The sequence below is a fragment of the Ranitomeya variabilis genome, chromosome 1, assembly GCF_051348905.1.
Source record: "Ranitomeya variabilis isolate aRanVar5 chromosome 1, aRanVar5.hap1, whole genome shotgun sequence".
Classification (NCBI taxonomy): Eukaryota; Metazoa; Chordata; class Amphibia; order Anura; family Dendrobatidae; genus Ranitomeya; species Ranitomeya variabilis.
In genome coordinates, this window is record NC_135232.1 from 49,410,292 (window position 1) to 49,432,717 (window position 22,426).

Consider the following 22,426-nt stretch of genomic DNA (forward strand, 5'->3'; position numbering starts at 1 on the left):
CAAGAGAACATGGGTCATGCAGCAAGAAAGTGACCAAAGCTGACAAGTTGTTTTTTTAAAGAATGGTTAAAGAAGAATAAAGGTAAAGTTTTAGAAAGGACAAATCACAGTCCTGACCTTAATCTTATAGCAATGTGGTGTACAGTCGCGTTACTAGAGTCTTATAGGCCCTGATGCAAGATTTGGACACCCCCCTATCCTGATATACATGTCCTCCATCCAGGTATATATGTCCCCCATCCTGGTATATATCTCCCCCATCCTGGTATATATCTCCCCCATCCTGGTATATATCTCCCCCATCCTGATTTACATGCCCTCCATCCTGGTATATATGTCCCCCATCCTGGTATATATCTCCCCCATCCTGGTATATATCTCCCCCATCCTGATTTACATGCCCTCCATCCTGGTATATATGTCCCCCATCCTGGTATATATCTCCCCCATCCTGGTATATATCTCCCCCATCCTGATTTACATGTCCTCCATCCTGGTATATATTTCCTTCATCCTGGTACATATATATGCCCTCCACCCTGGTATTTATGCCCCTCATCCTGGTATGTATGTTCCTCATCCTGGCCTGGTATATAGCCCCCATACTGGTATATGTCGCTTATCCTGGGCCCCATCCTGGTATATATCCCCCATCCTGGTATATGTCCCCCGTTCTGCTGCTGTTCTTTTATGTATAGTAAAAAAAAAAACTATAGTCACCAGGGGCGTACATGGAAGTCATGGGGCCCCAGATCAGAAGTATAATGTACTCCCCATAGTCCTCTATATAGTACAATGCACAGTCTATAGTCCTTCCAATAGTATAATGCACCCCTCATATTCCTCCATATAATATAATGCACCCACCAGAGTCCTCCATATAGTATACTGCACCCCCATAGTCCTTCATATAGCATAATACACTCTATAGTCTTCCATATAATATAATGCGCCCAACAGATTTTCATGTAATATAATGAACTCCCCATATTCCTCCATATACTATAATGCACCTCCACATATAATGCACGGCCCATAACCCTCCATATTAGTATAATCAACACCCTATATCTTTTATATAATATAATGTACAGCCCATAGTCCTTCACATAGTATAATGCACAATCCATATAATATTCATCCATATAGTATAATGCACCTCTGTATATAGTGCACAGCCCATAGTCACCCATGTATCATAATGCACATCCCATAGTCATCCATATAGTATAATGCACAGCCCATAGCCATCCATGTTGCATAATACACAGCCTGTAGTCATCCATACAGTATAATGCACAGCCATAGTCCTTCGTGTAGTATAATGCACAGCCCATAGTTATGCATGTAGTATAATGCACAGCTCATAGTCATCCATACAGTATAATGCATAACCCATAGTCATCCATGTAGCATAATGCACAGCCCATAGTTAACCATACAGTATAATGCACATCCCATAGTAATCCATACAGTATAATGCACAGCCCATAGTCCTCCATAAAGTATAATGCACCCTCATAGTCATCCATAAAGTATATTGCACAGCCCATAGTCTTCCATAAAGTATAATGCACAGCCCATAGTCCTCCATAAAGTATGATGCACCCTCATAGTCATCCATGAAGTATATTGCACAACCCATAGTCCTCCATAAAGTATGATGCACCCTCATAGTCATCCATGAAGTATATTGCATAGCCCATAGTCTTCCATAAAGTATAATGCACAGCCCATAGTCTTCCATAAATTATAATGCACAGCCCATAGTCATCCATGTACTAGAATGGTCATGGGCACCATGTACTCAGTGATTTAAAAAAACACTTACCTTCCCTCCCAGTCAACAGAAGAGCATGACGTAATTTCTATGTGCCCCCGGTCACGTGCAAGTAAATATCAGCTGCTGGCCTCTGATTGGCTGGCCGCATGTATTGCAGCACATGGACCCGATGGGACTGCACGCTGCAATATACATCAGCTGAATGATTTGTTCAGATTTAAGGTCAAATTTATGTAGAAATATGGATTTTTTAAGGGTATGGCCATAACTATAATAAGTTGCAATCACACCCAGGCCCATGAGCCTAGTGGGGCCAACACTGAACCCTTTGGCCAATAGGAGAAAACTAGTACTATTAAAGACCAGTTGCATTGGCAACCTTGTTGGAAAGTTTGCAATGGGGCCCATGAGTTTCAAGTTATGCTACAACTAAATGGTTCATGAACTTTCAAACACCACTGTACAATACAATATGCAGTATCCGTTATAGCCATAAGTGTCCAGAAAGAGAAAAAGAAGATATACTATTTACATAAAAGTATGTGCCCCCTCCACATTCCCCTCCAGGAGCTTTTCTGACCTCCCATCCTACAGCCATAGACACTAATATGGAGTCTTCCGCTTAGCAGATGTAATGGCTTTTGAAAACGTTGCCACGTGAAACGCGCGTCAAGGGGGCCAGCAGGGAGACGTGTGGACACCACCAGTCATAATGGATAAGCGGGATTAACCCTGTTGAGCATATGAGTCTGGTGTTGCATGTACCTACAATTTCTGACTATTCACCAGCCTTTTTTTGTGTGCTTGTTACTACTATTGTTTGCACTTATTTTGGTATATGGTTCATGATCTTGCCTGCCTCAGGTTATTTTGTTGTTCACCATTTTCCTGCTGTATCAGCATTTATCCTTACCTTTTTTCCCTCTCTGTGCTACTATGTATGGCTTATATTTTACTTATGTAATATTTTTGCTTAATAAAATTACTTGGATTTTAACTCTTTTTGGTGGTTTTCCCTATCCCTAGTAGTAACACTAGCACCAACCATAGCCCTAACACTAGTAGTAACTAGGGTTGAGCGACCTTTAGTTTTTTAGGGTCGAATCGGATTTTGTGAAACCCGACTGTCTTAAAAGTCGAGTCGAGTGAAATCGGCCGACCACCGTGAAAAGTCGGGTTTCGGCCGAAACACGAAACCCAATGAAGGATTTTTTTTTTTTTTTTTTCTTCTCTCTCTCTCTCTCTCTCTCTCTCTCTCTCCCCCCTCCGTCCGTCCCAGCACAGAAATTTTCGTTTTACACATTGCAAATCCCTACTGCGCACAAGCGATAAAATGATGATAGCCGTGCACGCCCCTAACCCCTATGTCATCACTCTGCCCACACTCCTTCAGTGGCTGAAAAAATGGCACTAAACGCGTCATACGAAACGCGACTTTGGCGCCAAGATCGCGTACCGCATGGCCGACCCCACACAGGGATCGGGTCGGGTTTCATGAGACGCCGACTTTGCCAAAAGTCGGCGACTTATGAAAATGAACGATCCGTTTCGCTCAACCCTAGTAGTAACCCTAGTATTAATCCTAGCACCAACCATAGCCCTAACCCTTGTAGTAAACCTCTCCCTATCCTCAGAAGTAACCCTAGCACTAACCTTAGCTTTAATCCTAGTATTGACCCTAGCACCAACCATAGCTCTAACCCTAGTAGTAACCATTAGTCCTAACACTAGTAGTATCCCTCACCCTATCCCTAGTATTAACCCTAGCACCAACCATAGCCCTATCCCTAGTAGTAATCCTAGTATTAACCCTAGCACCAACCAGAGCCCTAACCCTAGTAGTTACCTAACTATTAACCCTAGCACCAACCATAGCTCTAACCCTAGCACAACCATATCCCTAACACTAGTAGTAACCCTAGTATTAACTCTAGCACCAACCATATCTCTAACCTTAGTAGTAACCATAGTCCTAACACTAGTAGTAACCCTCGCCCTATCCCTAGTAGTAACCCTAGCACCAACCATAGCCCTAACACTAGTAGTAACCCTAGTATTAATCCTAGAACCAATCATAACCCTAACCCTTGTAGTAAACCTCTCCCTATCCTTAGTAGTAACCCTAGCACTAACCTTAGCTCTAATCCTAGTAGTGACCCTAGCACCAACTATAGCTCTAACCCTAGTAGTAACCCTCACCCTATCCTTAGCCTTCATCTTAATTAGGGTTGTAAAATGTGTATAAACACAATAGCAGTGCTTAACAAATTAATACAATATGGAATCATGTGCAGTAGGCATAATTGAATACTTTCTCCATTTATTAGCTTCTCAATCTGTTACTTTTTTACTTTTTTGATGTACTATTTTAATACTCTACTCCTATTATTAACTCTATCCCTAATTCTAGCACTAACATAGCCCTAACCCTAGCAGTAACCGTAGCCCTAGCCCTAGCACTAACATAGCCCTAACCCTAGCACTAACATAGCCCTAACCCTAGCACTAACATAGCCCTAACCCTAGCACTAACATAGCCCTAACTCTAGCAGTAAGCTTAGCCCTTACCCTAGCCCTAACATAGCCCTAATCCTAGCAGTAACCGTAGCCCTAACCCTAGCACTAACATAGCCCTAAACCTAGCACTAACATAGCCCTAGCTCTAGCAGTAAAGGTACCGTCACACTGAGCAACTTTCCAACGAGAACGACAGCGATCCGTGACGTTGCAGCGTCCTGGATAGCGATCTCGTTGTGTTTGACACGCAGCAGCGATCTGGATCCCGCTGTGACATCGCTGGTCGGAGCTAGAAGTCCAGAACTTTATTTCGTCGCTGATCACCCGCTGTCATCGCTGGATCGGTGTGTGTGACACCGATCCAGCGATGTGTTCGCTTGTAACCAGGGTAAACATCGGGTTACTAAGCACAGGGCCGCGCTTAGTAACCCGATATTTACCCTGGTTACCATTGTAAATGTAAAAAAAAAACACTACATACTCACATTCTGATGTCTGTCACGTCCCTCGCCGTCAGCTTCCCGCACTGACTGTGAGCGCCGGCCGTAAAGTACAAGCAGAGCACAGCGGTGACGTCACCGCTGTGCTCTGCTTTACGGCCGGCAATCACAGTCACGCACTGAAGCTGACGGCGAGGATCATGACACGGAAGCGGACGGCGAGGGTCGTGACAGACACCGGAATGTAAGTATGCATTGTTTTTTTTTTTTTTACATTTACAATGGTAACCAGGGTAAACATCGGGTTACTAAGCGCGGCCCTGCGCTTAGTAACCCGATGTTTACCCTGGTTACCCGGGGACTTCGGCATCGTTGGTTGCTGGAGAGCTGTCTGTGTGACAGCTCTCCAGCGACCACACAACGACTTACCAACGATCACGGCCAGGTCGTATCGCTGGTCGTGATCGTTGGTAAATCGTTTAGTGTAACGGTACCTTAACCTTAGCCATAACCCTAGCACTAACATAGCCCTAACCCTAGCACTAACATAGCCGTAACCATAGCACTAACATAGCCCTAATCCTAGCACTAACATAGCCCTAACTCTAGCAGTAACCTTAGCTCTAACCCTAGCACTAACATAGCCCTAACCCTAGGAGTAACCTTAGCCCTGACCCTAGCAGTAACCTAGCCCTAACCCTAGCAGTAACCTAGCCCTAACCTTAGCTCTAACTATAGCACTAACATAGCCATAACCATAGCAATAACCTTAGTTTTAATCCTAGCACTAACATAGCCCTAATGAATTGTGTACAGCATGGATGATTCAATACTTTCTTCATTTATTATCTGCTCGGCGTCTGTCATCTAGAACACTGCCAGTGCCTATACAGAGCAGAGCTGGTGAGGTGAGTTTGTCATAGGCTGCTATGCTCTGCGTGTACAGTGACAGATGACAAAGCTCATTTCATCATACTGAGCTTTGTTATTTCAGTTGATGCTTATACAAATTACTAGCTCATCTCATGTGCTGTGCTCTGCATAGGCAGCAACAGACAAGCACTCACTGAGCCAGTGCACAACTCCAGCAGTCAGGACAGCAGTTCTATGTCACTGATTTATGAGAACAGCACGAGAGTGATGGGAAATCTAGTTCACATAAAAGAAACCTTATGAGAGGGATAGAAGGCATCAGAAAACAGATAAATGGCACATCAGCTAAAAAGTATGTACAAGGACTACGACATTATTCCTAACAGTAGCCTATGATACACTATATACTTTCTAGGGGCTGCCCACAATTAAATGATCTTTTAAATCATACAAAATATAACATAGTCTCAAAAGACTGCCCCTGTGTGTAGACATACGGCGCCCCCTGCTGTTCTTAAGGTACCCTCAGAGAATGTCCACCAGAACCATAGTTACCAGCATTGGAGTAGGCCTATTTTACATGAGGTTTGTGTGAGCCCTGCGCCCTTTCTGCCCCAAGAAATGTGCAAATATTCAGTTCTGGGGACAAGAAGACGCTCAAATGTTCTGGTTCGTCTTGGTTCTCCATACAATAGCAGGAATCATTCCTCTGCATCATGTAGGAGAGGAGCGAGGCAATTGGCCCAGGCTCCTGAGCGTGTGAGACCACCAGCACAAGGCTCAGGTAGATGGTCTTAGAGATGACAGCAGCTTTGGTTATGTTAGCAATCAAAATCACAATGGACAGCGCTCGGCTTTCTCCGCAGGTCCATAGACTTTCAAGCTTGATCGAAGCTTCATTCACACAAAGGTCATAAGACCCCCATTCTCATAATTAGTGGGGGCGTCACTGGAGAAACCCTCCTCTAATAAGACTCTTATCACCTGTAGAAAACTCACATGTTCTAAGTTTTTGACACTGGGAAAATCCTTCAAAACACAACATTTCATTATGTGGCCCTGATGTCCTGTTTCTATAAAGCCATGTGCACACGCTGCGGATTCCATTGCGGAATTTTCCGCAGCGGATTTGATTAAATCCGCAGTGCAAAAAGTACTGCGGAATTATTGCGTTTTTTTGTGCGGTTTCCACTGCGGTTTTAGACACCTGCGGTTTTTTAATATGGAGCAGGTGCCAAACCGCTGCGGATTCCGCACAAAGAATTGACATGCTGCAGAAAATAAACCGCAGCGTTTCCGCGCGTTTTTTTCCGCAGCATGTGCACAGCGGTTTTTGTTTTCTATAGGTTAACATTGTACTGTACACCGCATGGAAAACTGCTGCGGATCCGCAGCATCAAAAACGCTGCGGATCCGCAGCAAAAACCGCAACGTGTGCACATAGCCTAAATCATCTCCGAAAACATAGTCACCAAACTAGACCACCAGGAATGTTGGCGTTAACCCCTTAACCAGCCCCCAGCTCCAGAAACATTGCCTCCTTAGACCACCAGAGTTAAGCAGAGTTTGAAAAAATACAAACAAGACAATATTTATATGGTGGGATCTATTCTTCACCCAAGGTGAGGACATTGTGCAAAACAACAGCCTTGAGATAGAAATCCAACCGGTACAGAATAGGTTTATCTACTGTCATATGTCCAAGGACGCACACGTGTCATCGAGAGTTGTGTCACATGGCACACTGCATTATCGTCTATCTATCTATCTATCTATCTATCTATCTATCTATCTTTATCTATTATCTATCTATTATCTATCTATCTATCTATTATCTTTATCTATTATCTATCTATTATCTATCTATCTATTATCTATCTATCATCTATCTATCTATCTATCATCTATCTATTATCTATCATCCATATATTTATTATCTATCTATCTATCTATCTATCTATCTATCTATCTATCTATCTATCTATCTATCTATCTTTATCTATCTATTATCTATCTATCTATTATCTATCTATCTATTATCTATCTATCATCTATCTATCTATCTATAATCTATCTATATATCTATTATCTATCTATCTATCTTTCTAGGTTTTAAGAAAATGTGATGCAGCACAGGACAGCTAAAGGAGATGGCAGGTGCAAGGCCTCACAGGTATTTCCAGACCTTGAATAGATCCAATGAAGAAAAAGGCAGCACTCTCAAGCCTTGAGAAAGTTACACACGAAACGTCACCATTATGACCTGGTGTCAATATTTCTTTTTGGAATTTTTGGAGTGCTGCCTTTTTCTTCATTGAATATATCTATCTAATATCTATCTTTCAATCAATCATCTTTTTATATATAAATATAATTTTGATATACTGTATATCTATCATTATAAAGATATATTGATGACATTTATAATATATATGGTATATTTATCTATTTAATGTCTATAAATTGTAGATAGATCGATATTAATAGGATCTAGTTATCTACCTGTATCTATATGTATCCATCAAAGACAGTTACTAAAAAGATTGATAGATACACAGATGATTTAGGATAGACAACTTTGTAGATTATTCGATGTGACATATATCTATATCTATTATGTATATCTCTCCTTATATATCATATCTATCATAGATCTCATATCTATCTATTATCTATCAACTATCTATCTCATATCTATGTATCCATCTGTCTATTATCTATCATATGTCTCATAGCTATCTCTCTATTATCTATCTATCTATCTATCTATCTTTCTATTATCTATCTATCTGTTATCTATCTATTATATATTATCTATTATCTATCTATCTATCTATTATCTTTCTGTTATCTATCTATTATATATCATCTGTCTATCTATTATCTATCTATCTATTATATATTATCTATTTATTATCTATCTATTATCTATTATATATCATATATCTATTATCTATCTATTATCTATGTATACTGTATATTATATATCTATCTATCTATCTATTATCTATCTATTTTCTATCTATCTATTTCCTATCTGTCTTCGAAAGAAAAATATCACAAAGTGATAGTTAGCGGATGTTATGTCCGCATTGATTTTGGGTCGCCCTCCTGCAGGTGCTTTACCCTAATTACAGGTAAGTTCAGGTGACTTTTCTGAAGGTCCGCTGTACTATAATATACATTATAGTAATATCACAGCATGTATATAGTATAATCTACAGTTGCCTATATGTAGTATCCGGAATATGACTATTACTATAATAACTTACATAAGTTGGCTTTGACCATTCCGTACAATCGCCCATCCGTATCTAACCGTTTACGCCATTTCTAAAGCTTCTAACTATTGACAAAACCTCTAGCCTGATCTGTGCCATGGGACAACTTCCACTCTGCTACATCCCGCTACACACCGACAATGCAAAGGTGACTGAGCTCTCCTTCATTTCCCATACAGAAAAAAAGTTCTGCACCCCACAGGTCCCCCTGTGCCCCACCATACCTCCCCCTGAATGTATAAGACACCTCAACTTCCTCCAGACGTGCAGAAACTTTGTCATATAGAATTCAAAAACAGACAAAGAACCCCAATCAGCAGTGCAGAAGACCCCAAAATGATGCATTAATTGGGATAATGAGAGTGGCCTGGGTGAGGCGCTCACCTCTGTGCTGGCTGCCAGTGTAAGCCTGTGGTGGGTGTCTGCTCCAGCACTCAGGAATCTCTCTGCAGCTGCTAATGACAGGATACAGAAGAGATGTGATGTCTTCAGAGCTTCTTCTTCTTCTTGTCTTGGCTTGCAGAGGTGCAGTGCACTGAGCAGAGGAGGCTGTCTGTCTCACACTGGCTGTCTGCCTCCTTGGACATTGCTTGAGCCTCCCTGATCTCAGTCTGGATTGCTTGTCCCTGGTTGCACAGACTCATCTCTCTGTGTCTCTCCCTCCCCTGCTTGTCCTTTCCATTCTGCCCCCTCCCATGCATGGTTTTTTTTTTCTTTCGTCTCACTTCTTTTTTTTTTCTGTCTGTCCCTCACCGTTCTGGACTCTCATCTCCCACAGATATCCATCCTACCCTCTCCCCTGCCCTCCCAGCCTCTGTCTATACATCTTCTTTATTTCCCCCAAGCCCTCCTCTCCTCCCACTTACACTATTTTCTCTCTCCGATTCCATCTCTCACACTTGTTTTCATTAAAAGTGACATCGGTCGCCCCCAAGGCGCCAAGAAGGTGACCCCACAGTCACCCCCTCCAGTAAAGAGCGCTACCTTAGGTGGTTTATATATATTTTTTGCATTGGGACTTTTTTTTTGTTCTTTGCTGGCCGCACTCTGTAATCATCTCGCAGAAATAATGTGGATTTCAACGTATCCTTATTCCCAGCTGCCTGAATTTATCCCTGCAAGCAAGGAACGGAATAATTCTCAGACCCTTAGGAAAGACACCGGCGTAATAAATACATAGGATTATTCTTCTATAAAGCTCCCACGTCGCCCTTTAACTCGGCATGCTAATGAAAACTTCAGACCGCAGCCATGTAAATTAACCAGTGCTGCAGATTTCCACATATACTAACCTGGTTATGGAGAAGCTTATTCAGAAATTCGCAGATTATTATATGCGCTGCAGCGGTAAAAGTTATACTATAATCCTGAGGAGGAAAGACCCGGGATTAACATGTAAACAACCAAATTACTGACAAACTTAGATACCAGGAATATTTAATATTATCGCTTAACTTAAATATTTTTACAGTATACTAACTACATCCTTAAATATAGGAGCAGTATTATAGTAGTTATATTCTTGTATATAGGAGCAGTATTATAGTAGTTATATTCTTGTATATAGGAGCAGTATTATAGTAGTTATATTCTTGTATATAGGGGCAGTATTATAATAGTTATATTCTTGTACATAGGAGCAGTATTATAGTAGTTATATTCTTGTACATAGGGGGCAGTATTATAGTAGTTATATTCTTGTACATAGGAGCAGTATTATAGTAGTTATATTCTTGTACATAGGAGCAGTATTATAGTAGTTATATTCTTGTACATAGGAGCAGTATTATAGTAGTTATATTCTTGTACATAGGGGCAGTATTATAGTAGTTATATTCTTGTACATAGGGGGCAGAATTATAGTAGATATATTCTTGTACATAGGAGGCAGTATTATAGTAGATATATTCTTGTACATAGGGGCAGTATTATAGTAGATATATTTTTCTTGTACATAGGGGCAGTATTATAGTAGTTATATTCTTGTACATAGGGGGCAGTATTATAGTAGTTATATTGTTGTACATAGAGAGCAGTATTATAGTAGTTATATTCTTGTACATAGGGGCAGTATTATAGTAGTTATATTGTTGTACATAGAGAGCAGTATTATAGTAGTTATATTCTTGTACATAGGAGCAGTATTATAGTAGTTATATTCTTGTACATAGGAGCAGTATTATAGTAGTTATATTCTTGTACATAGAAGCAGTATTATAGTAGTTATATTCTTATACATAGGAGCAGTATTATAGTAGTTATATTCTTGTACATAGGGGCAGCATTATAGTAGTTATATTCTTGTACATAGGGGCAGCATTATAGTAGTTATATTCTTGTACATAGGCGCAGTATTATAGTAGCTATATTCCTGTACATAGGGGCAGCATTATAGTAGTTATATTCCTGTACATAGGGGCAGCATTATAGTAGTTATATTCTGTCATGTCGGACGCTGTTCAGACCAGGTCATCCGACAGACAGCGGTAATTCCGCTTTTGACCACTATGTGCTCATTGGCGTCGGCTAGATTTTATCTAGCGGGTCCGGGGTTAATTTACCTGATCCTCGGATTGGAAGCTGGGCCATGCCCACTGCCATTAAATAGTTCTCCTGATCATTGGGCGTCGCCGATTATAGCTTCTGTCTTGTGCGTTGTTATCTTGGTCTGGAGTGGAGAGCTGGTTGTTGGAGATTCGTTGCTGGTGGTGTATTTCCCTTTGTCTTATTTACTCCTTCCTATATATGTATTTATTTTGCCCTGCACATTTATAGTGTATTCCTGAGTGACTGCGGCGTGGTGTATATTTTCCTTTATCCTTGTCTGTGCTAACTGTGGGTATTGGTGTATTACCTCTTCACTGGGTGGTGGGCGCTTGGTGTCAGCCTAGGGTTGAAACAGGAGACAGAGCGAGGGTCGAGGCCTAGACATGCACACCATCAGTGTAAACTCTAGGTAGAGGGTCAGTCAGGATTTCCCTAGTCTGAGGGAAATTGCAGGGGCCCGGGTTATTAGCTCTTGCCCACCTAGTCTCCCCGTGACATATTCTTGTACATAGGGGCAGTATCATAGTAGTTATATTCCTGTACATAGGAGCAGTATTATGGTAGTTATATTATTGTATATAGGAGCAGTATTATAGTAGTTATATTCTTGTACATACGGGCAGTATTGCAGCGCCCCAGGGTCCTGGTCGTTGCAGTAATGTTATTCTTCCACCAGGGGGAGTGATGTTACATTTGAAGGCAATAAAGGAGATCTCTACCAGGTAACACCAACACACAACACATTTTATACTCCAGTCCACCAGGGGGAGCTATGCTCCTATTTATTAGGGCACTCTTCACAATTAGGTAAAACTGGTGGTCTGGATAGGAAGTGAGGCAGACAGAAGCTGACTGAGCTTGACTCAGGCAGCTGCTAGCTGAGCTCCGCTCAGTTAGTTGGCCCCTGACAGGGGTGGGATCCTGTCAGAGGCCTAGACAGAAGGCCAAGGATACTCACCGTCCGTCGGCCCCTTTGGATCCAGATCGGCCTTTCCCGCTCCTTGTGACGCTCCAGTGACTGCTCCATGTATTGCGGTCTCGCGAGATGATGACGTAGCGGTCTCACGAGACCGCTACTTCATCATCTCGCGAGACCGCAATGCACTCTTGGGACTGGAGCGCGCGAGGAGCATCGGTAACCGCTTCGCCTGGATCCGGGGCCAACGGAAGGTGAGTATAGAACTATTTTTTATTTAAATTCTTGTTTTTAACAGGGATATGATGCCCACATTGCTATATACTGCGTGGGCTGTGCAATATACTACGTGGGCTGCGCAATATACTAAGTGGGCTGTGCAATATACTACGTGGATGTGCAATATACTACGTGGGCTGTGCAATATACTGCTTAGGCTGTGCAATATACTACATGGGCTGTGCTATATACTGCGTGGGCTGTGCAATATACTACGTGGGCTGTGCAACATACTATGTGGGCTGTGCAATATACTGCGTGGGCTGTGCAATATACTACGTGGGCTGTGGAATATACTACGTGGGCTGTGCAATATACTGCTTGGGCTATGATATACTATGTGGGCTGTGCTATATACTGTGTGGGCTGTGCAATATACTACGTGGGCTGTGCAATATACTACGTGGGCTGTGCGATGTACTACATGGGCTGTGCGATGTACTACGTGGGCTGTGCGATGTACTACATGGCTGTGCGATGTACTACGTGGGCTGTGCGATATACTACGTGGCTGTGCAATATACTACATGGGCTGTGCAATATACTATGTGGGCTGTGCAATGTACTACGTGGACAAAAAGATTGTTAAGTACATAATCATGCAGAGTTACCCACATATAGTTATAGACAATCATAGAGGTATCTCAATGCATGTATATCCAGACATCAGTCAGGAAAAACCTGCCAACCATATGGTACAAAACACACTGCACTAGCAGTCGAAACTTCCCATAAAAATAGCTTTATTAATACAAAAATACATACATAAAAAGGCTGTAAACCAGGGAATTGGACAAGAAGGGGAAAACAAGCACGCACTACATGTCAGTCAGAGTGCCCATAGGCTCAGAGCAGATTAACTGCCACGGCACCAGTATACTGCAATCAGTATAGTACATACAATTTGGGGCCATAATAAATACTATGTAAAATCAATACCCCAAGCAGCGCACATAATAGCATAGCATTGCACAACAAGTGTATAACATATGTGACTACCTGATGCAGAGACAGCCGACCGCTCCGAGCACACCCGACGTGTTATGACCCCAGTGGACAGGGTCTCAGAGGAACGTGTAAGTCTGCGAGATTCAAAAATCCAGCTCATAGGGCTGTGGTAACTGGGTTGACCAAATAGCTACTCCTAACGCCAACACTAGAAGTAGCCGGGGATCATGCCTACGGTGATCGCTAGATGACTCGCGCCAGCCGGAGAATCTAACTACCCCTAGGAGAAGAAAACAAAGACCTCTCTTGCCTCCAGAGAAAGGGACCCCAAAGCAAGATACAAGCCCCCCACAAATAATAACGGTGAGGTAAGAGGAAATGACAAACACAGAAATGAACCAGGTTCAGCAAAGAGAGGCCAGCTTACTAATAGCAGAATATAGCAAGATAACTTATCTGGTCAACAAAAACCCTATAAAAATCCACGCTGGAGATTCAAGAACCCCCGAACCGTCTAACGGTCCGGGGGGAGAACACCAGCCCCCTAGAGCTTCCAGCAAAGGTCAGGATACAGATTGGAACAAGCTGGACAAAAATACCAAACAAAACAAAAGCAAAAAGCAAGGAAGTAGACTTAGCTTGAAATACAGGAACCAGGATCATAGGACAAGAGCACAACAGATTAGCTCTGATTTCAACGATGCCAGGCATTGAACTGAAGGTCCAGGGAGCTTATATAGCAACGCCCCTGAACTAACGGCCCAGGTGAGGATATAGGAAAAGACAGAAGCTCCAGAGTCAAATCACTAATGACCACTAGAGGGAGCAAAAAGCAAAATCACAACAGTACCCCCCCTGTTGTGAATTTGGATTCTGGGCTCCCCCGGTGGCTACTGGTGGAATTGAACTTGTGACATCATCTTCCCTGTTCACCTGTTCTGATTAGATCTGGGTGTCGCTATATAACCTGGCTTCTCTGTTAGATGCTTGCCGGTCAACAATGTTATCAGAAGCCTCTCTGTGCTTGTTCCTGCTCCCAGACATCAACTAGATAAGTTGGACATTCGTCCATGTTTTGTTTTTGTATTTTGGTTCCAGTTCACAGCTGCAGTTTCGTTACTGTGTCTGGAAAGCTCTTGTTGATCAGGAATTGCCACTCTGGTATTATGAGTTAATGCCAGAGTCCTAAAGTAATTTCTGGATGTGTTTTGTTAGGGTTTTCTACTGACCATGAAAGTATGCTTTCTGTCTTCTGCTATCTAGAAAGCGGACCTCAAATTTGCTAAAACTATTTTCCTGCTGCGTTTGTTGTTTCATCTCATATCACCGCCAATATATGTGGGGGGCTTCTGTCTCCTTTTGGGCATTTCTCTAGAGGTGAGTCAGGTCTTATATTTCCCTCTGCTAGCATTATTTAGTTCTCCGGCCGGCGCTGGGCATATAGGGATAAAAAGTAGGACATGCTACCTGGCTACTTCTAGATGATGCGGTAGGTTTAGTTCATGGTCAGTACAGTTACATCTTCCAAGAGCTTGTTCCTATAGAGGCTTATGCTAGTTCTCTGGCCATGGAGATCATGACAGTTTGACCGGCCACTAAAGGGTTAAAATCCTTGGCTGAGAAAGGAGAGAAATAAGAAGTCTGCTGAGAGTTTTTTTTTTTTTTTTTTTTTTTCCTCTGTGCTCTTAATTGGATCACTTGCCAGTCTGTCTATGCTGCAGTCTTTCTTTTTTTTCTCTCTCCTTATAATCTTTGAATGGCTTTGTGTTCACCTGTTAATAATGGATCTTCAGAGTGTAACTGCAGGTTTGAATAATCTCACCACGAAAGTACAAAATTTGCAAGATTTTATTATTCATGCTCCGGTATCTGAGCCGAGAATTCCTTTGCCGGAATTCTTCTCAGGGAATAGATCTAGCTTTCAGAATTTTAGAAATAATTGTAAGCTATTTTTGTCCCTGAAATCTCGTTCTGCTGGAGACTCTGCACAGCAGGTTGGGATTGTGATTTCCTTGCTCCGCGGCGACCCTCAAGACTGGGCTTTTGCATTGGCACCAGGGGATCCTGCGTTGCGCAATGTGGATGCGTTTTTTTTGGCCTTGGGCTTGCTGTATGAGGAACCTCATTTGGAACTTCAGGCAGAAAAAACTTTGATGTCCCTATCGCAGGGGCAAGATGAAGCTGAAATTTACTGCCAAAGATTCCGTAAATGGTCTGTGCTTACTCAGTGGAATGAGTGTGCCTTGGCGGCTACTTTCAGAGAGGGTCTCTCTGATGCCATTAAGGATGTTATGGTGGGGTTCCCTGTGCCTGCAGGTCTGAATGAGTCCATGACAATGGCCATTCAGATCGATAGGCGTCTGCGGGAGCGCAAACCTGTGCACCATCTGGCGGTATCCACTGAGAAGACGCCAGAAAGCATGCAGTGTGATAGAATTCTGTCCAGAAGCGAGCGGCAGAATTTTAGACGGAAAAATGGGTTGTGTTTCTATTGTGGGGATTCTACTCATGTTATATCAGCGTGCTCTAAGCGTACTAAAAAGCTTGATAAATCCGTTTCCATTGGCACTTTACAGTCTAAATTTATTTTGTCTGTGACCCTGATTTGCTCTTTGTCATCTATTACTACTGACGCCTATATCGACTCTGGCGCCGCTTTGAGTCTTATGGATTGGTCCTTTGCCAATCGTTGTGGGTATGATTTAGAGCCTTTGGAAACTCTTATTCCTCTGAAGGGGATTGACTCCACCCCATTGGCTAATAATAAACCACAATACTGGACACAAGTGACTATGTGTATTAATCCGGATCACCAGGAGACTATTCGTTTTCTAGTGCTGTATAATCTACATGAGGATTTGGTGCTGGGATTGCCATGGCTGCAGTCTCACAACCCAGTCCTTGACTGGAGAGCTATGTCTGTGTTGAGCTGGGGATGTAGGGGGACTCATGGGGACGTACCTTTGGTGTCCATTTCATCATCTATTCCCTCTGAAATCCCTGAGTTCCTGTCTGATTATCGTGACGTCTTTGAAGAACCCAAGCTGGGTTCACTACCTCCGCACCGTGAGTGCGATTGTGCTATAGATTTAATTCCGGGTAGTAAATACCCAAAGGGTCGTTTATTTAATCTGTCTGTGCCTGAACATACTGCTATGCGAGAATATATAAAGGAGTCCTTGGAAAAGGGACATATTCGTCCATCGTCATCTCCCTTAGGAGCCGGTTTTTTCTTTGTGTCAAAAAAAGACGGCTCTTTGAGACCATGTATTGATTATCGGCTTTTGAATAAAATCATGGTTAAATATCAATACCCATTGCCGTTGCTGACTGATTTGTTTGCTCGCATAAAGGGGGCCAAGTGGTTCTCTAAGATTGATCTCCGTGGGGCGTATAATTTGGTGCGGATCAGGCAGGGGGATGAGTGGAAAACCGCATTTAATACGCCCGAGGGCCACTTTGAGTATTTGGTGATGCCTTTTGGTCTTTCTAATGCCCCTTCAGTCTTCCAGTCCTTTATGCATGATATTTTCCGCGATTTTTTGGATAAATTTATGATAGTGTATCTGGATGATATTCTGATTTTTTCGGATGACTGGGACTCTCATGTCCGGCAAGTTAAGAGGGTTTTTCAGGTTTTGCGGTCTAATTCTCTGTGTGTCAAGGGTTCTAAGTGCGTTTTTGGGGTTCAGAGAATTTCCTTTTTGGGATATATTTTTTCTCCCTCTTCCATTGAGATGGATCCTGTCAAGGTTCAAGCTATTTGTGATTGGACGCAGCCCTCTTCTCTTAAAAGTCTTCAGAAATTTTTGGGCTTTGCCAACTTTTATCGTCGATTTATTTCTGGTTTTTCGGATGTCGTTAAGCCATTAACCGATTTGACTAGACAGGGTGCTGATGTTGCTAATTGGTCCCCTGATGCTGTGGAGGCCTTTCAGGAGCTTAAGCGCCGTTTTTCTTCTGCCCCTGTGTTGCGTCAGCCTGATGTGACTCTTCCTTTTCAGGTTGAGGTCGACGCTTCTGAGATCGGAGCTGGGGCAGTGTTGTCGCAGAAAAGTTCTGACTGCGCCGTGATGAGGCCTTGTGCCTTCTTTTCCCGTAAATTTTCGCCCGCTGAGCGGAATTATGATGTTGGGAATCGGGAGCTTTTGGCCATGAAGTGGGCGTTTGAGGAGTGGCGCCATTGGCTCGAGGGGGCCAGACATCAGGTGGTGGTATTGACTGACCACAAAAATTTGATTTATCTTGAGACCGCCAGGCGCCTGAATCCTAGACAGGCGCGCTGGTCATTATTTTTTTCTCGGTTTAATTTTGTGGTATCGTACCTACCAGGTTCTAAGAATGTTAAGGCGGATGCCCTTTCTAGGAGTTTTGAGCCTGATTCACCTGGCAACTCTGACCCCACAGGTATTCTTAAGGAGGGAGTTATCTTGTCAGCTGTTTCTCCAGACCTGCGGCGGGCCTTGCAGGAGTTTCAGGCGGATAGACCGGATCGTTGTCCGCCTGATAGGCTGTTTGTTCCTGATGATTGGACCAGTAAAGTCATCTCTGAGGTGCATTCTTCTGCGTTGGCAGGTCATCCTGGAATTTTTGGTACCAGGGATTTGGTGGCAAGATCCTTCTGGTGGCCTTCCCTGTCACGAGATGTGCGAGGCTTTGTGCAGTCTTGTGACGTTTGTGCTCGGGCCAAGCCTTGTTGTTCTCGGGCTAGTGGATTATTGTTGCCCTTGCCTATTCCTAAGAGGCCTTGGACACACATCTCGATGGATTTTATTTCAGATCTGCCTGTTTCTCAGAAGATGTCTGTCATCTGGGTGGTGTGTGACCGTTTTTCTAAGATGGTTCATTTGGTTCCCCTGCCCAAATTGCCTTCTTCTTCCGAGTTGGTGCCCCTGTTTTTTCAAAATGTTGTTCGTTTGCATGGTATTCCTGAGAATATCGTTTCTGACAGAGGAACCCAATTTGTGTCTAGATTTTGGCGGGCATTTTGTGCTAGGATGGGCATAGATTTGTCTTTTTCGTCTGCTTTTCACCCTCAGACTAATGGCCAGACCGAGCGGACTAATCAGACCCTGGAGACATATCTGAGGTGTTTTGTGTCTGCTGACCAGGATGATTGGGTTGCTTTTTTGCCATTGGCGGAGTTCGCCCTCAATAATCGGGCCAGCTCTGCCACCTTGGTTTCCCCGTTTTTCTGTAATTCGGGGTTCCATCCTCGATTTTCCTCCGGTCAGATGGAATCCTCGGATTGTCCTGGAGTGGATGCGGTGGTGGAGAGATTGCATCATATCTGGGGGCAGGTGATGGACAATTTAAAGTTGTCCCAGGAGAAGACTCAGCTTTTTGCCAACCGTCACCGTCGTGTTGGTCCTCGGCTTTGTGTTGGAGATTTGGTGTGGTTGTCTTCTCGTTTTGTCCCTATGAGGGTCTCATCTCCTAAGTTTAAGCCTCGGTTCATCGGTCCGTATAAAATATTGGAGATTCTTAACCCTGTTTCCTTCCGTTTGGACCTCCCTGCATCCTTTTCTATTCATAACGTTTTTCATCGGTCGTTATTGCGCAGGTATGAGGCACCGGTTGTGCCTTCCGTTGAGCCTCCTGCTCCGGTGTTGGTTGAGGGTGAGTTGGAGTACGTTGTGGAAAAAATCCTAGACTCCCGTGTTTCCAGACGGAGACTCCAGTATCTGGTCAAGTGGAAGGGATACGGCCAGGAGGATAATTCTTGGGTCACTGCATCTGATGTTCATGCCTCTGATCTGGTTCGTGCCTTTCATAGGGCCCTGTTGTGAATTTGGATTCTGGGCTCCCCCGGTGGCCGCTTGTGGAATTGGACTTGTCATCCTCTTTCCTGTTTCACCTGGTTCCATCAGTAGTGGGTGTCGCTATTTAAGCTCATTTCTCTGGTGGTTTCTTGCCGGTCAACAATGTTATCTGATGCCTCTCAGTGCTTGTTCCTGCTTCTAGACTACTACTAGATAAGTTGGACTTTTGTCCTTGTTTTGTTTTGCCTATTTGTTCCAGTTCACAGCTGAAGTTTTGTTACTGTGTCTGGAAAGCTCTCGTTGATCAGGGATTGCTACTCTGGCGTTATGAGTTAATGCCAGAGTTTAAGGTAATCTCTGGATGGTGTTTTGTTAGTGTTTTTCTGCTGACCATGAAAGTATACTATCTGTCTTCTGCTATCTAGTAAGCGGACCTCAAATTTGCTAAGACTATTTTCCTGCTGCGTTTGTTGTTTCATCTGAACTCACCGTTATTATATGTGGGGGGCTACTGTCTTCTTTTGAAATATTTCTCTAGAGGTGAGCCAGGTCTTATATTTCCCTCTGCTAGCTATTTAGGTCTTAGGCCAGAGCTGGGCATCTAGCGATAAATAGGAAATGCTACCTGGCTATTTCTAGTTGCGCGGCAGGCTTAGTTCATGGTCAGTATAGTTCCATCTTCCGAGAGCTTGTCCCTCTATAGGCTTGCTATGATCTCTGCCTGCAGAGATCATGACAGTTTGACCGGCCACTAAAGTGTTAAAGACCCAGGTTTAGAAAGGAGAGTTATAAGAAGTCTGCTGGAATTTTTTTTTTTTTTTTTTTTCCTCCAGTCTGCCTTGCTGCAGTCTTTTTTCTCTCTCTCCTCCTAATCTCTGTATGCTCTGTGTGCACCTGACAATAATGGATCTCCAGAGTGTAACTGCGGGTTTGAATAATCTCATCACGAAAGTACAAAATTTACAAGATTTTGTGGTACATGCTCCGGTATCTGAGCCGAGAATTCCTTTGCCGGAGTTCTTCACAGGGAATAGAGCTAGCTTCCAGAATTTCCGAAATAATTGTAAGCTTTATTTGTCCCTGAAGTCTCGTTCAGCTGGAGACCCTGCTCAGCAGGTTAGGATTGTGATTTCCTTGCTCAGGGGTGACCCTCAAGATTGGGCCTTCTCATTGCCAGCAGGGGATCCTGCGTTACGCGATGTGGATGCGTTTTTTCTGGCCTTGGGCTTGCTTTATGAGGAACCTCATTTGGAACTTCAGGCAGAAAAAACTTTGATGGCACTATCTCAGGGGCAAGACGAAGCTGAAGTTTTCTGCCAAAAATTCCGTAAATGGTCTGTGCTTACTCAGTGGAATGAGTGCGCCTTGGCGGCAACTTTCAGAGAAGGTCTCTCTGATGCCATTAAGGATGTTATGGTGGGGTTCCCTTTGCCTGCAGGTCTGAATGAGTCCATGACAATGGCTATTCAGATTGATAGGCGTCTGCGGGAGCGCAAACCGGTGCACCATCTGGCGGTGTCTATGGAAAAGACGCCAGAAAGTATGCAGTGTGATAGAATTCTGTCCAGGAGCGAGCGACAGAATTTTAGACGGAAGAATGGATTGTGTTTCTATTGTGGGGATTCTACTCATGTTATATCAGCATGCTCTAAGCGTACAAAGAAGCTTGATAAGTCTGTTTCCATTGGCACCATTCAGTCTAAGTTTATTTTGTCTGTAACCCTGATTTGCTCTTTGTCATCCATTGCCACGGACGCCTATGTTGACTCTGGCGCCGCTCTGAGTCTTATGGATTGGTCCTTTGCCAATCGTTGTGGTTTTGATTTAGAGCCTTTGGAGACTCTTATTCCTCTGAAGGGGATTGACTCCACCCCATTGGCTAATAATAAACCACAATACTGGACACAAGTAACCATGCGTATCAATCCGGATCACCAGGAGATTATTCGTTTCCTGGTGCTGTATAATTTACATGACGATTTGGTACTGGGATTGCCATGGTTGCAGTCTCACAACCCAGTCTTGGACTGGAGAGCAATGTCTGTGTTGAGCTGGGGATGTAAGGGTATTCATGGGGACGTACCTTTGGTTTCTATTTCGTCGTCCATTCCCTCTGAAGTCCCTGAGTTCCTCTCTGATTATCAAGACGTCTTTGACGAACCCAAGCTTGGGTCGTTACCTCCGCACCGTGAGTGCGATTGTGCCATAGATTTGATACCGGGTTGTAAATATCCAAAGGGTCGTTTGTTTAATTTGTCTGTGCCGGAACATGCTGCTATGCGGGAATATATAAAGGAGTCTTTGGAAAAGGGACATATTCGTCCATCTTCTTCTCCCTTGGGAGCTGGGTTTTTCTTTGTCTCAAAAAAAGACGGCTCTTTGAGACCATGTATTGATTATCGGCTTCTGAATAAGATCACTGTTAAGTATCAATACCCATTGCCATTGCTTACTGATTTGTTTGCTCGTATAGAGGGTGCTAAGTGGTTCTCTAAAATTGATCTTCGTGGGGCGTATAATTTGGTGCGGATCAGGCAGGGGGATGAGTGGAAGACCGCATTTAATACGCCCGAGGGCCACTTTGAGTATTTGGTCATGCCTTTTGGTCTTTCTAATGCCCCTTCAGTTTTCCAGTCTTTTATGCATGATATCTTCCGCGATTTTCTGGATAAATTTATGATAATATATCTGGATGATATTCTGATTTTTTCTGATGACTGGGACTCTCATGTCCAGCAGGTCAGGAGAGTTTTTCAGGTTCTGCGGTCTAATTCTTTATGTGTGAAGGGGTCTAAGTGCGTTTTTGGGGTCCAGAAAATTTCCTTTTTGGGGTATATTTTTTCTCCCTCTTCCATTGAGATGGATCCCGTCAAGGTGCAAGCTATTTGTGACTGGACTCAGCCCTCCTCTCTTAAGGGTCTTCAGAGATTTTTGGGCTTTGCCAACTTTTACCGCCGATTTATTGCTGGTTTTTCGGATGTCGTTAAACCACTGACTGATTTGACCAGACAAGGCGCTGATGTTGCTAATTGGTCCCCTCATGCTGTAGAGGCCTTTCAGGAGCTTAAGCGCCGTTTTGC

The 22,426-nt window shown here is 43.3% G+C and overlaps 1 protein-coding gene across 2 annotated transcripts in view; it reads right to left on the minus strand.

The window, feature by feature from the left end:
- Window positions 1–9,846, minus strand: part of ZBTB7C (zinc finger and BTB domain containing 7C) — a 285,106-nt gene extending 275,260 nt beyond the window's left edge. The window contains exon 1 of one of the 2 annotated variants that reach the window (XM_077283361.1): window positions 9,279–9,846. The gene's annotated coding sequence lies outside the window, so the exon portion shown is untranslated. The remainder of the gene's footprint in view (window positions 1–9,278) is intronic. The other variant, XM_077283344.1, reaches the window with a different exon arrangement.
- Window positions 9,847–22,426: the final 12,580 nt, after the last annotated feature.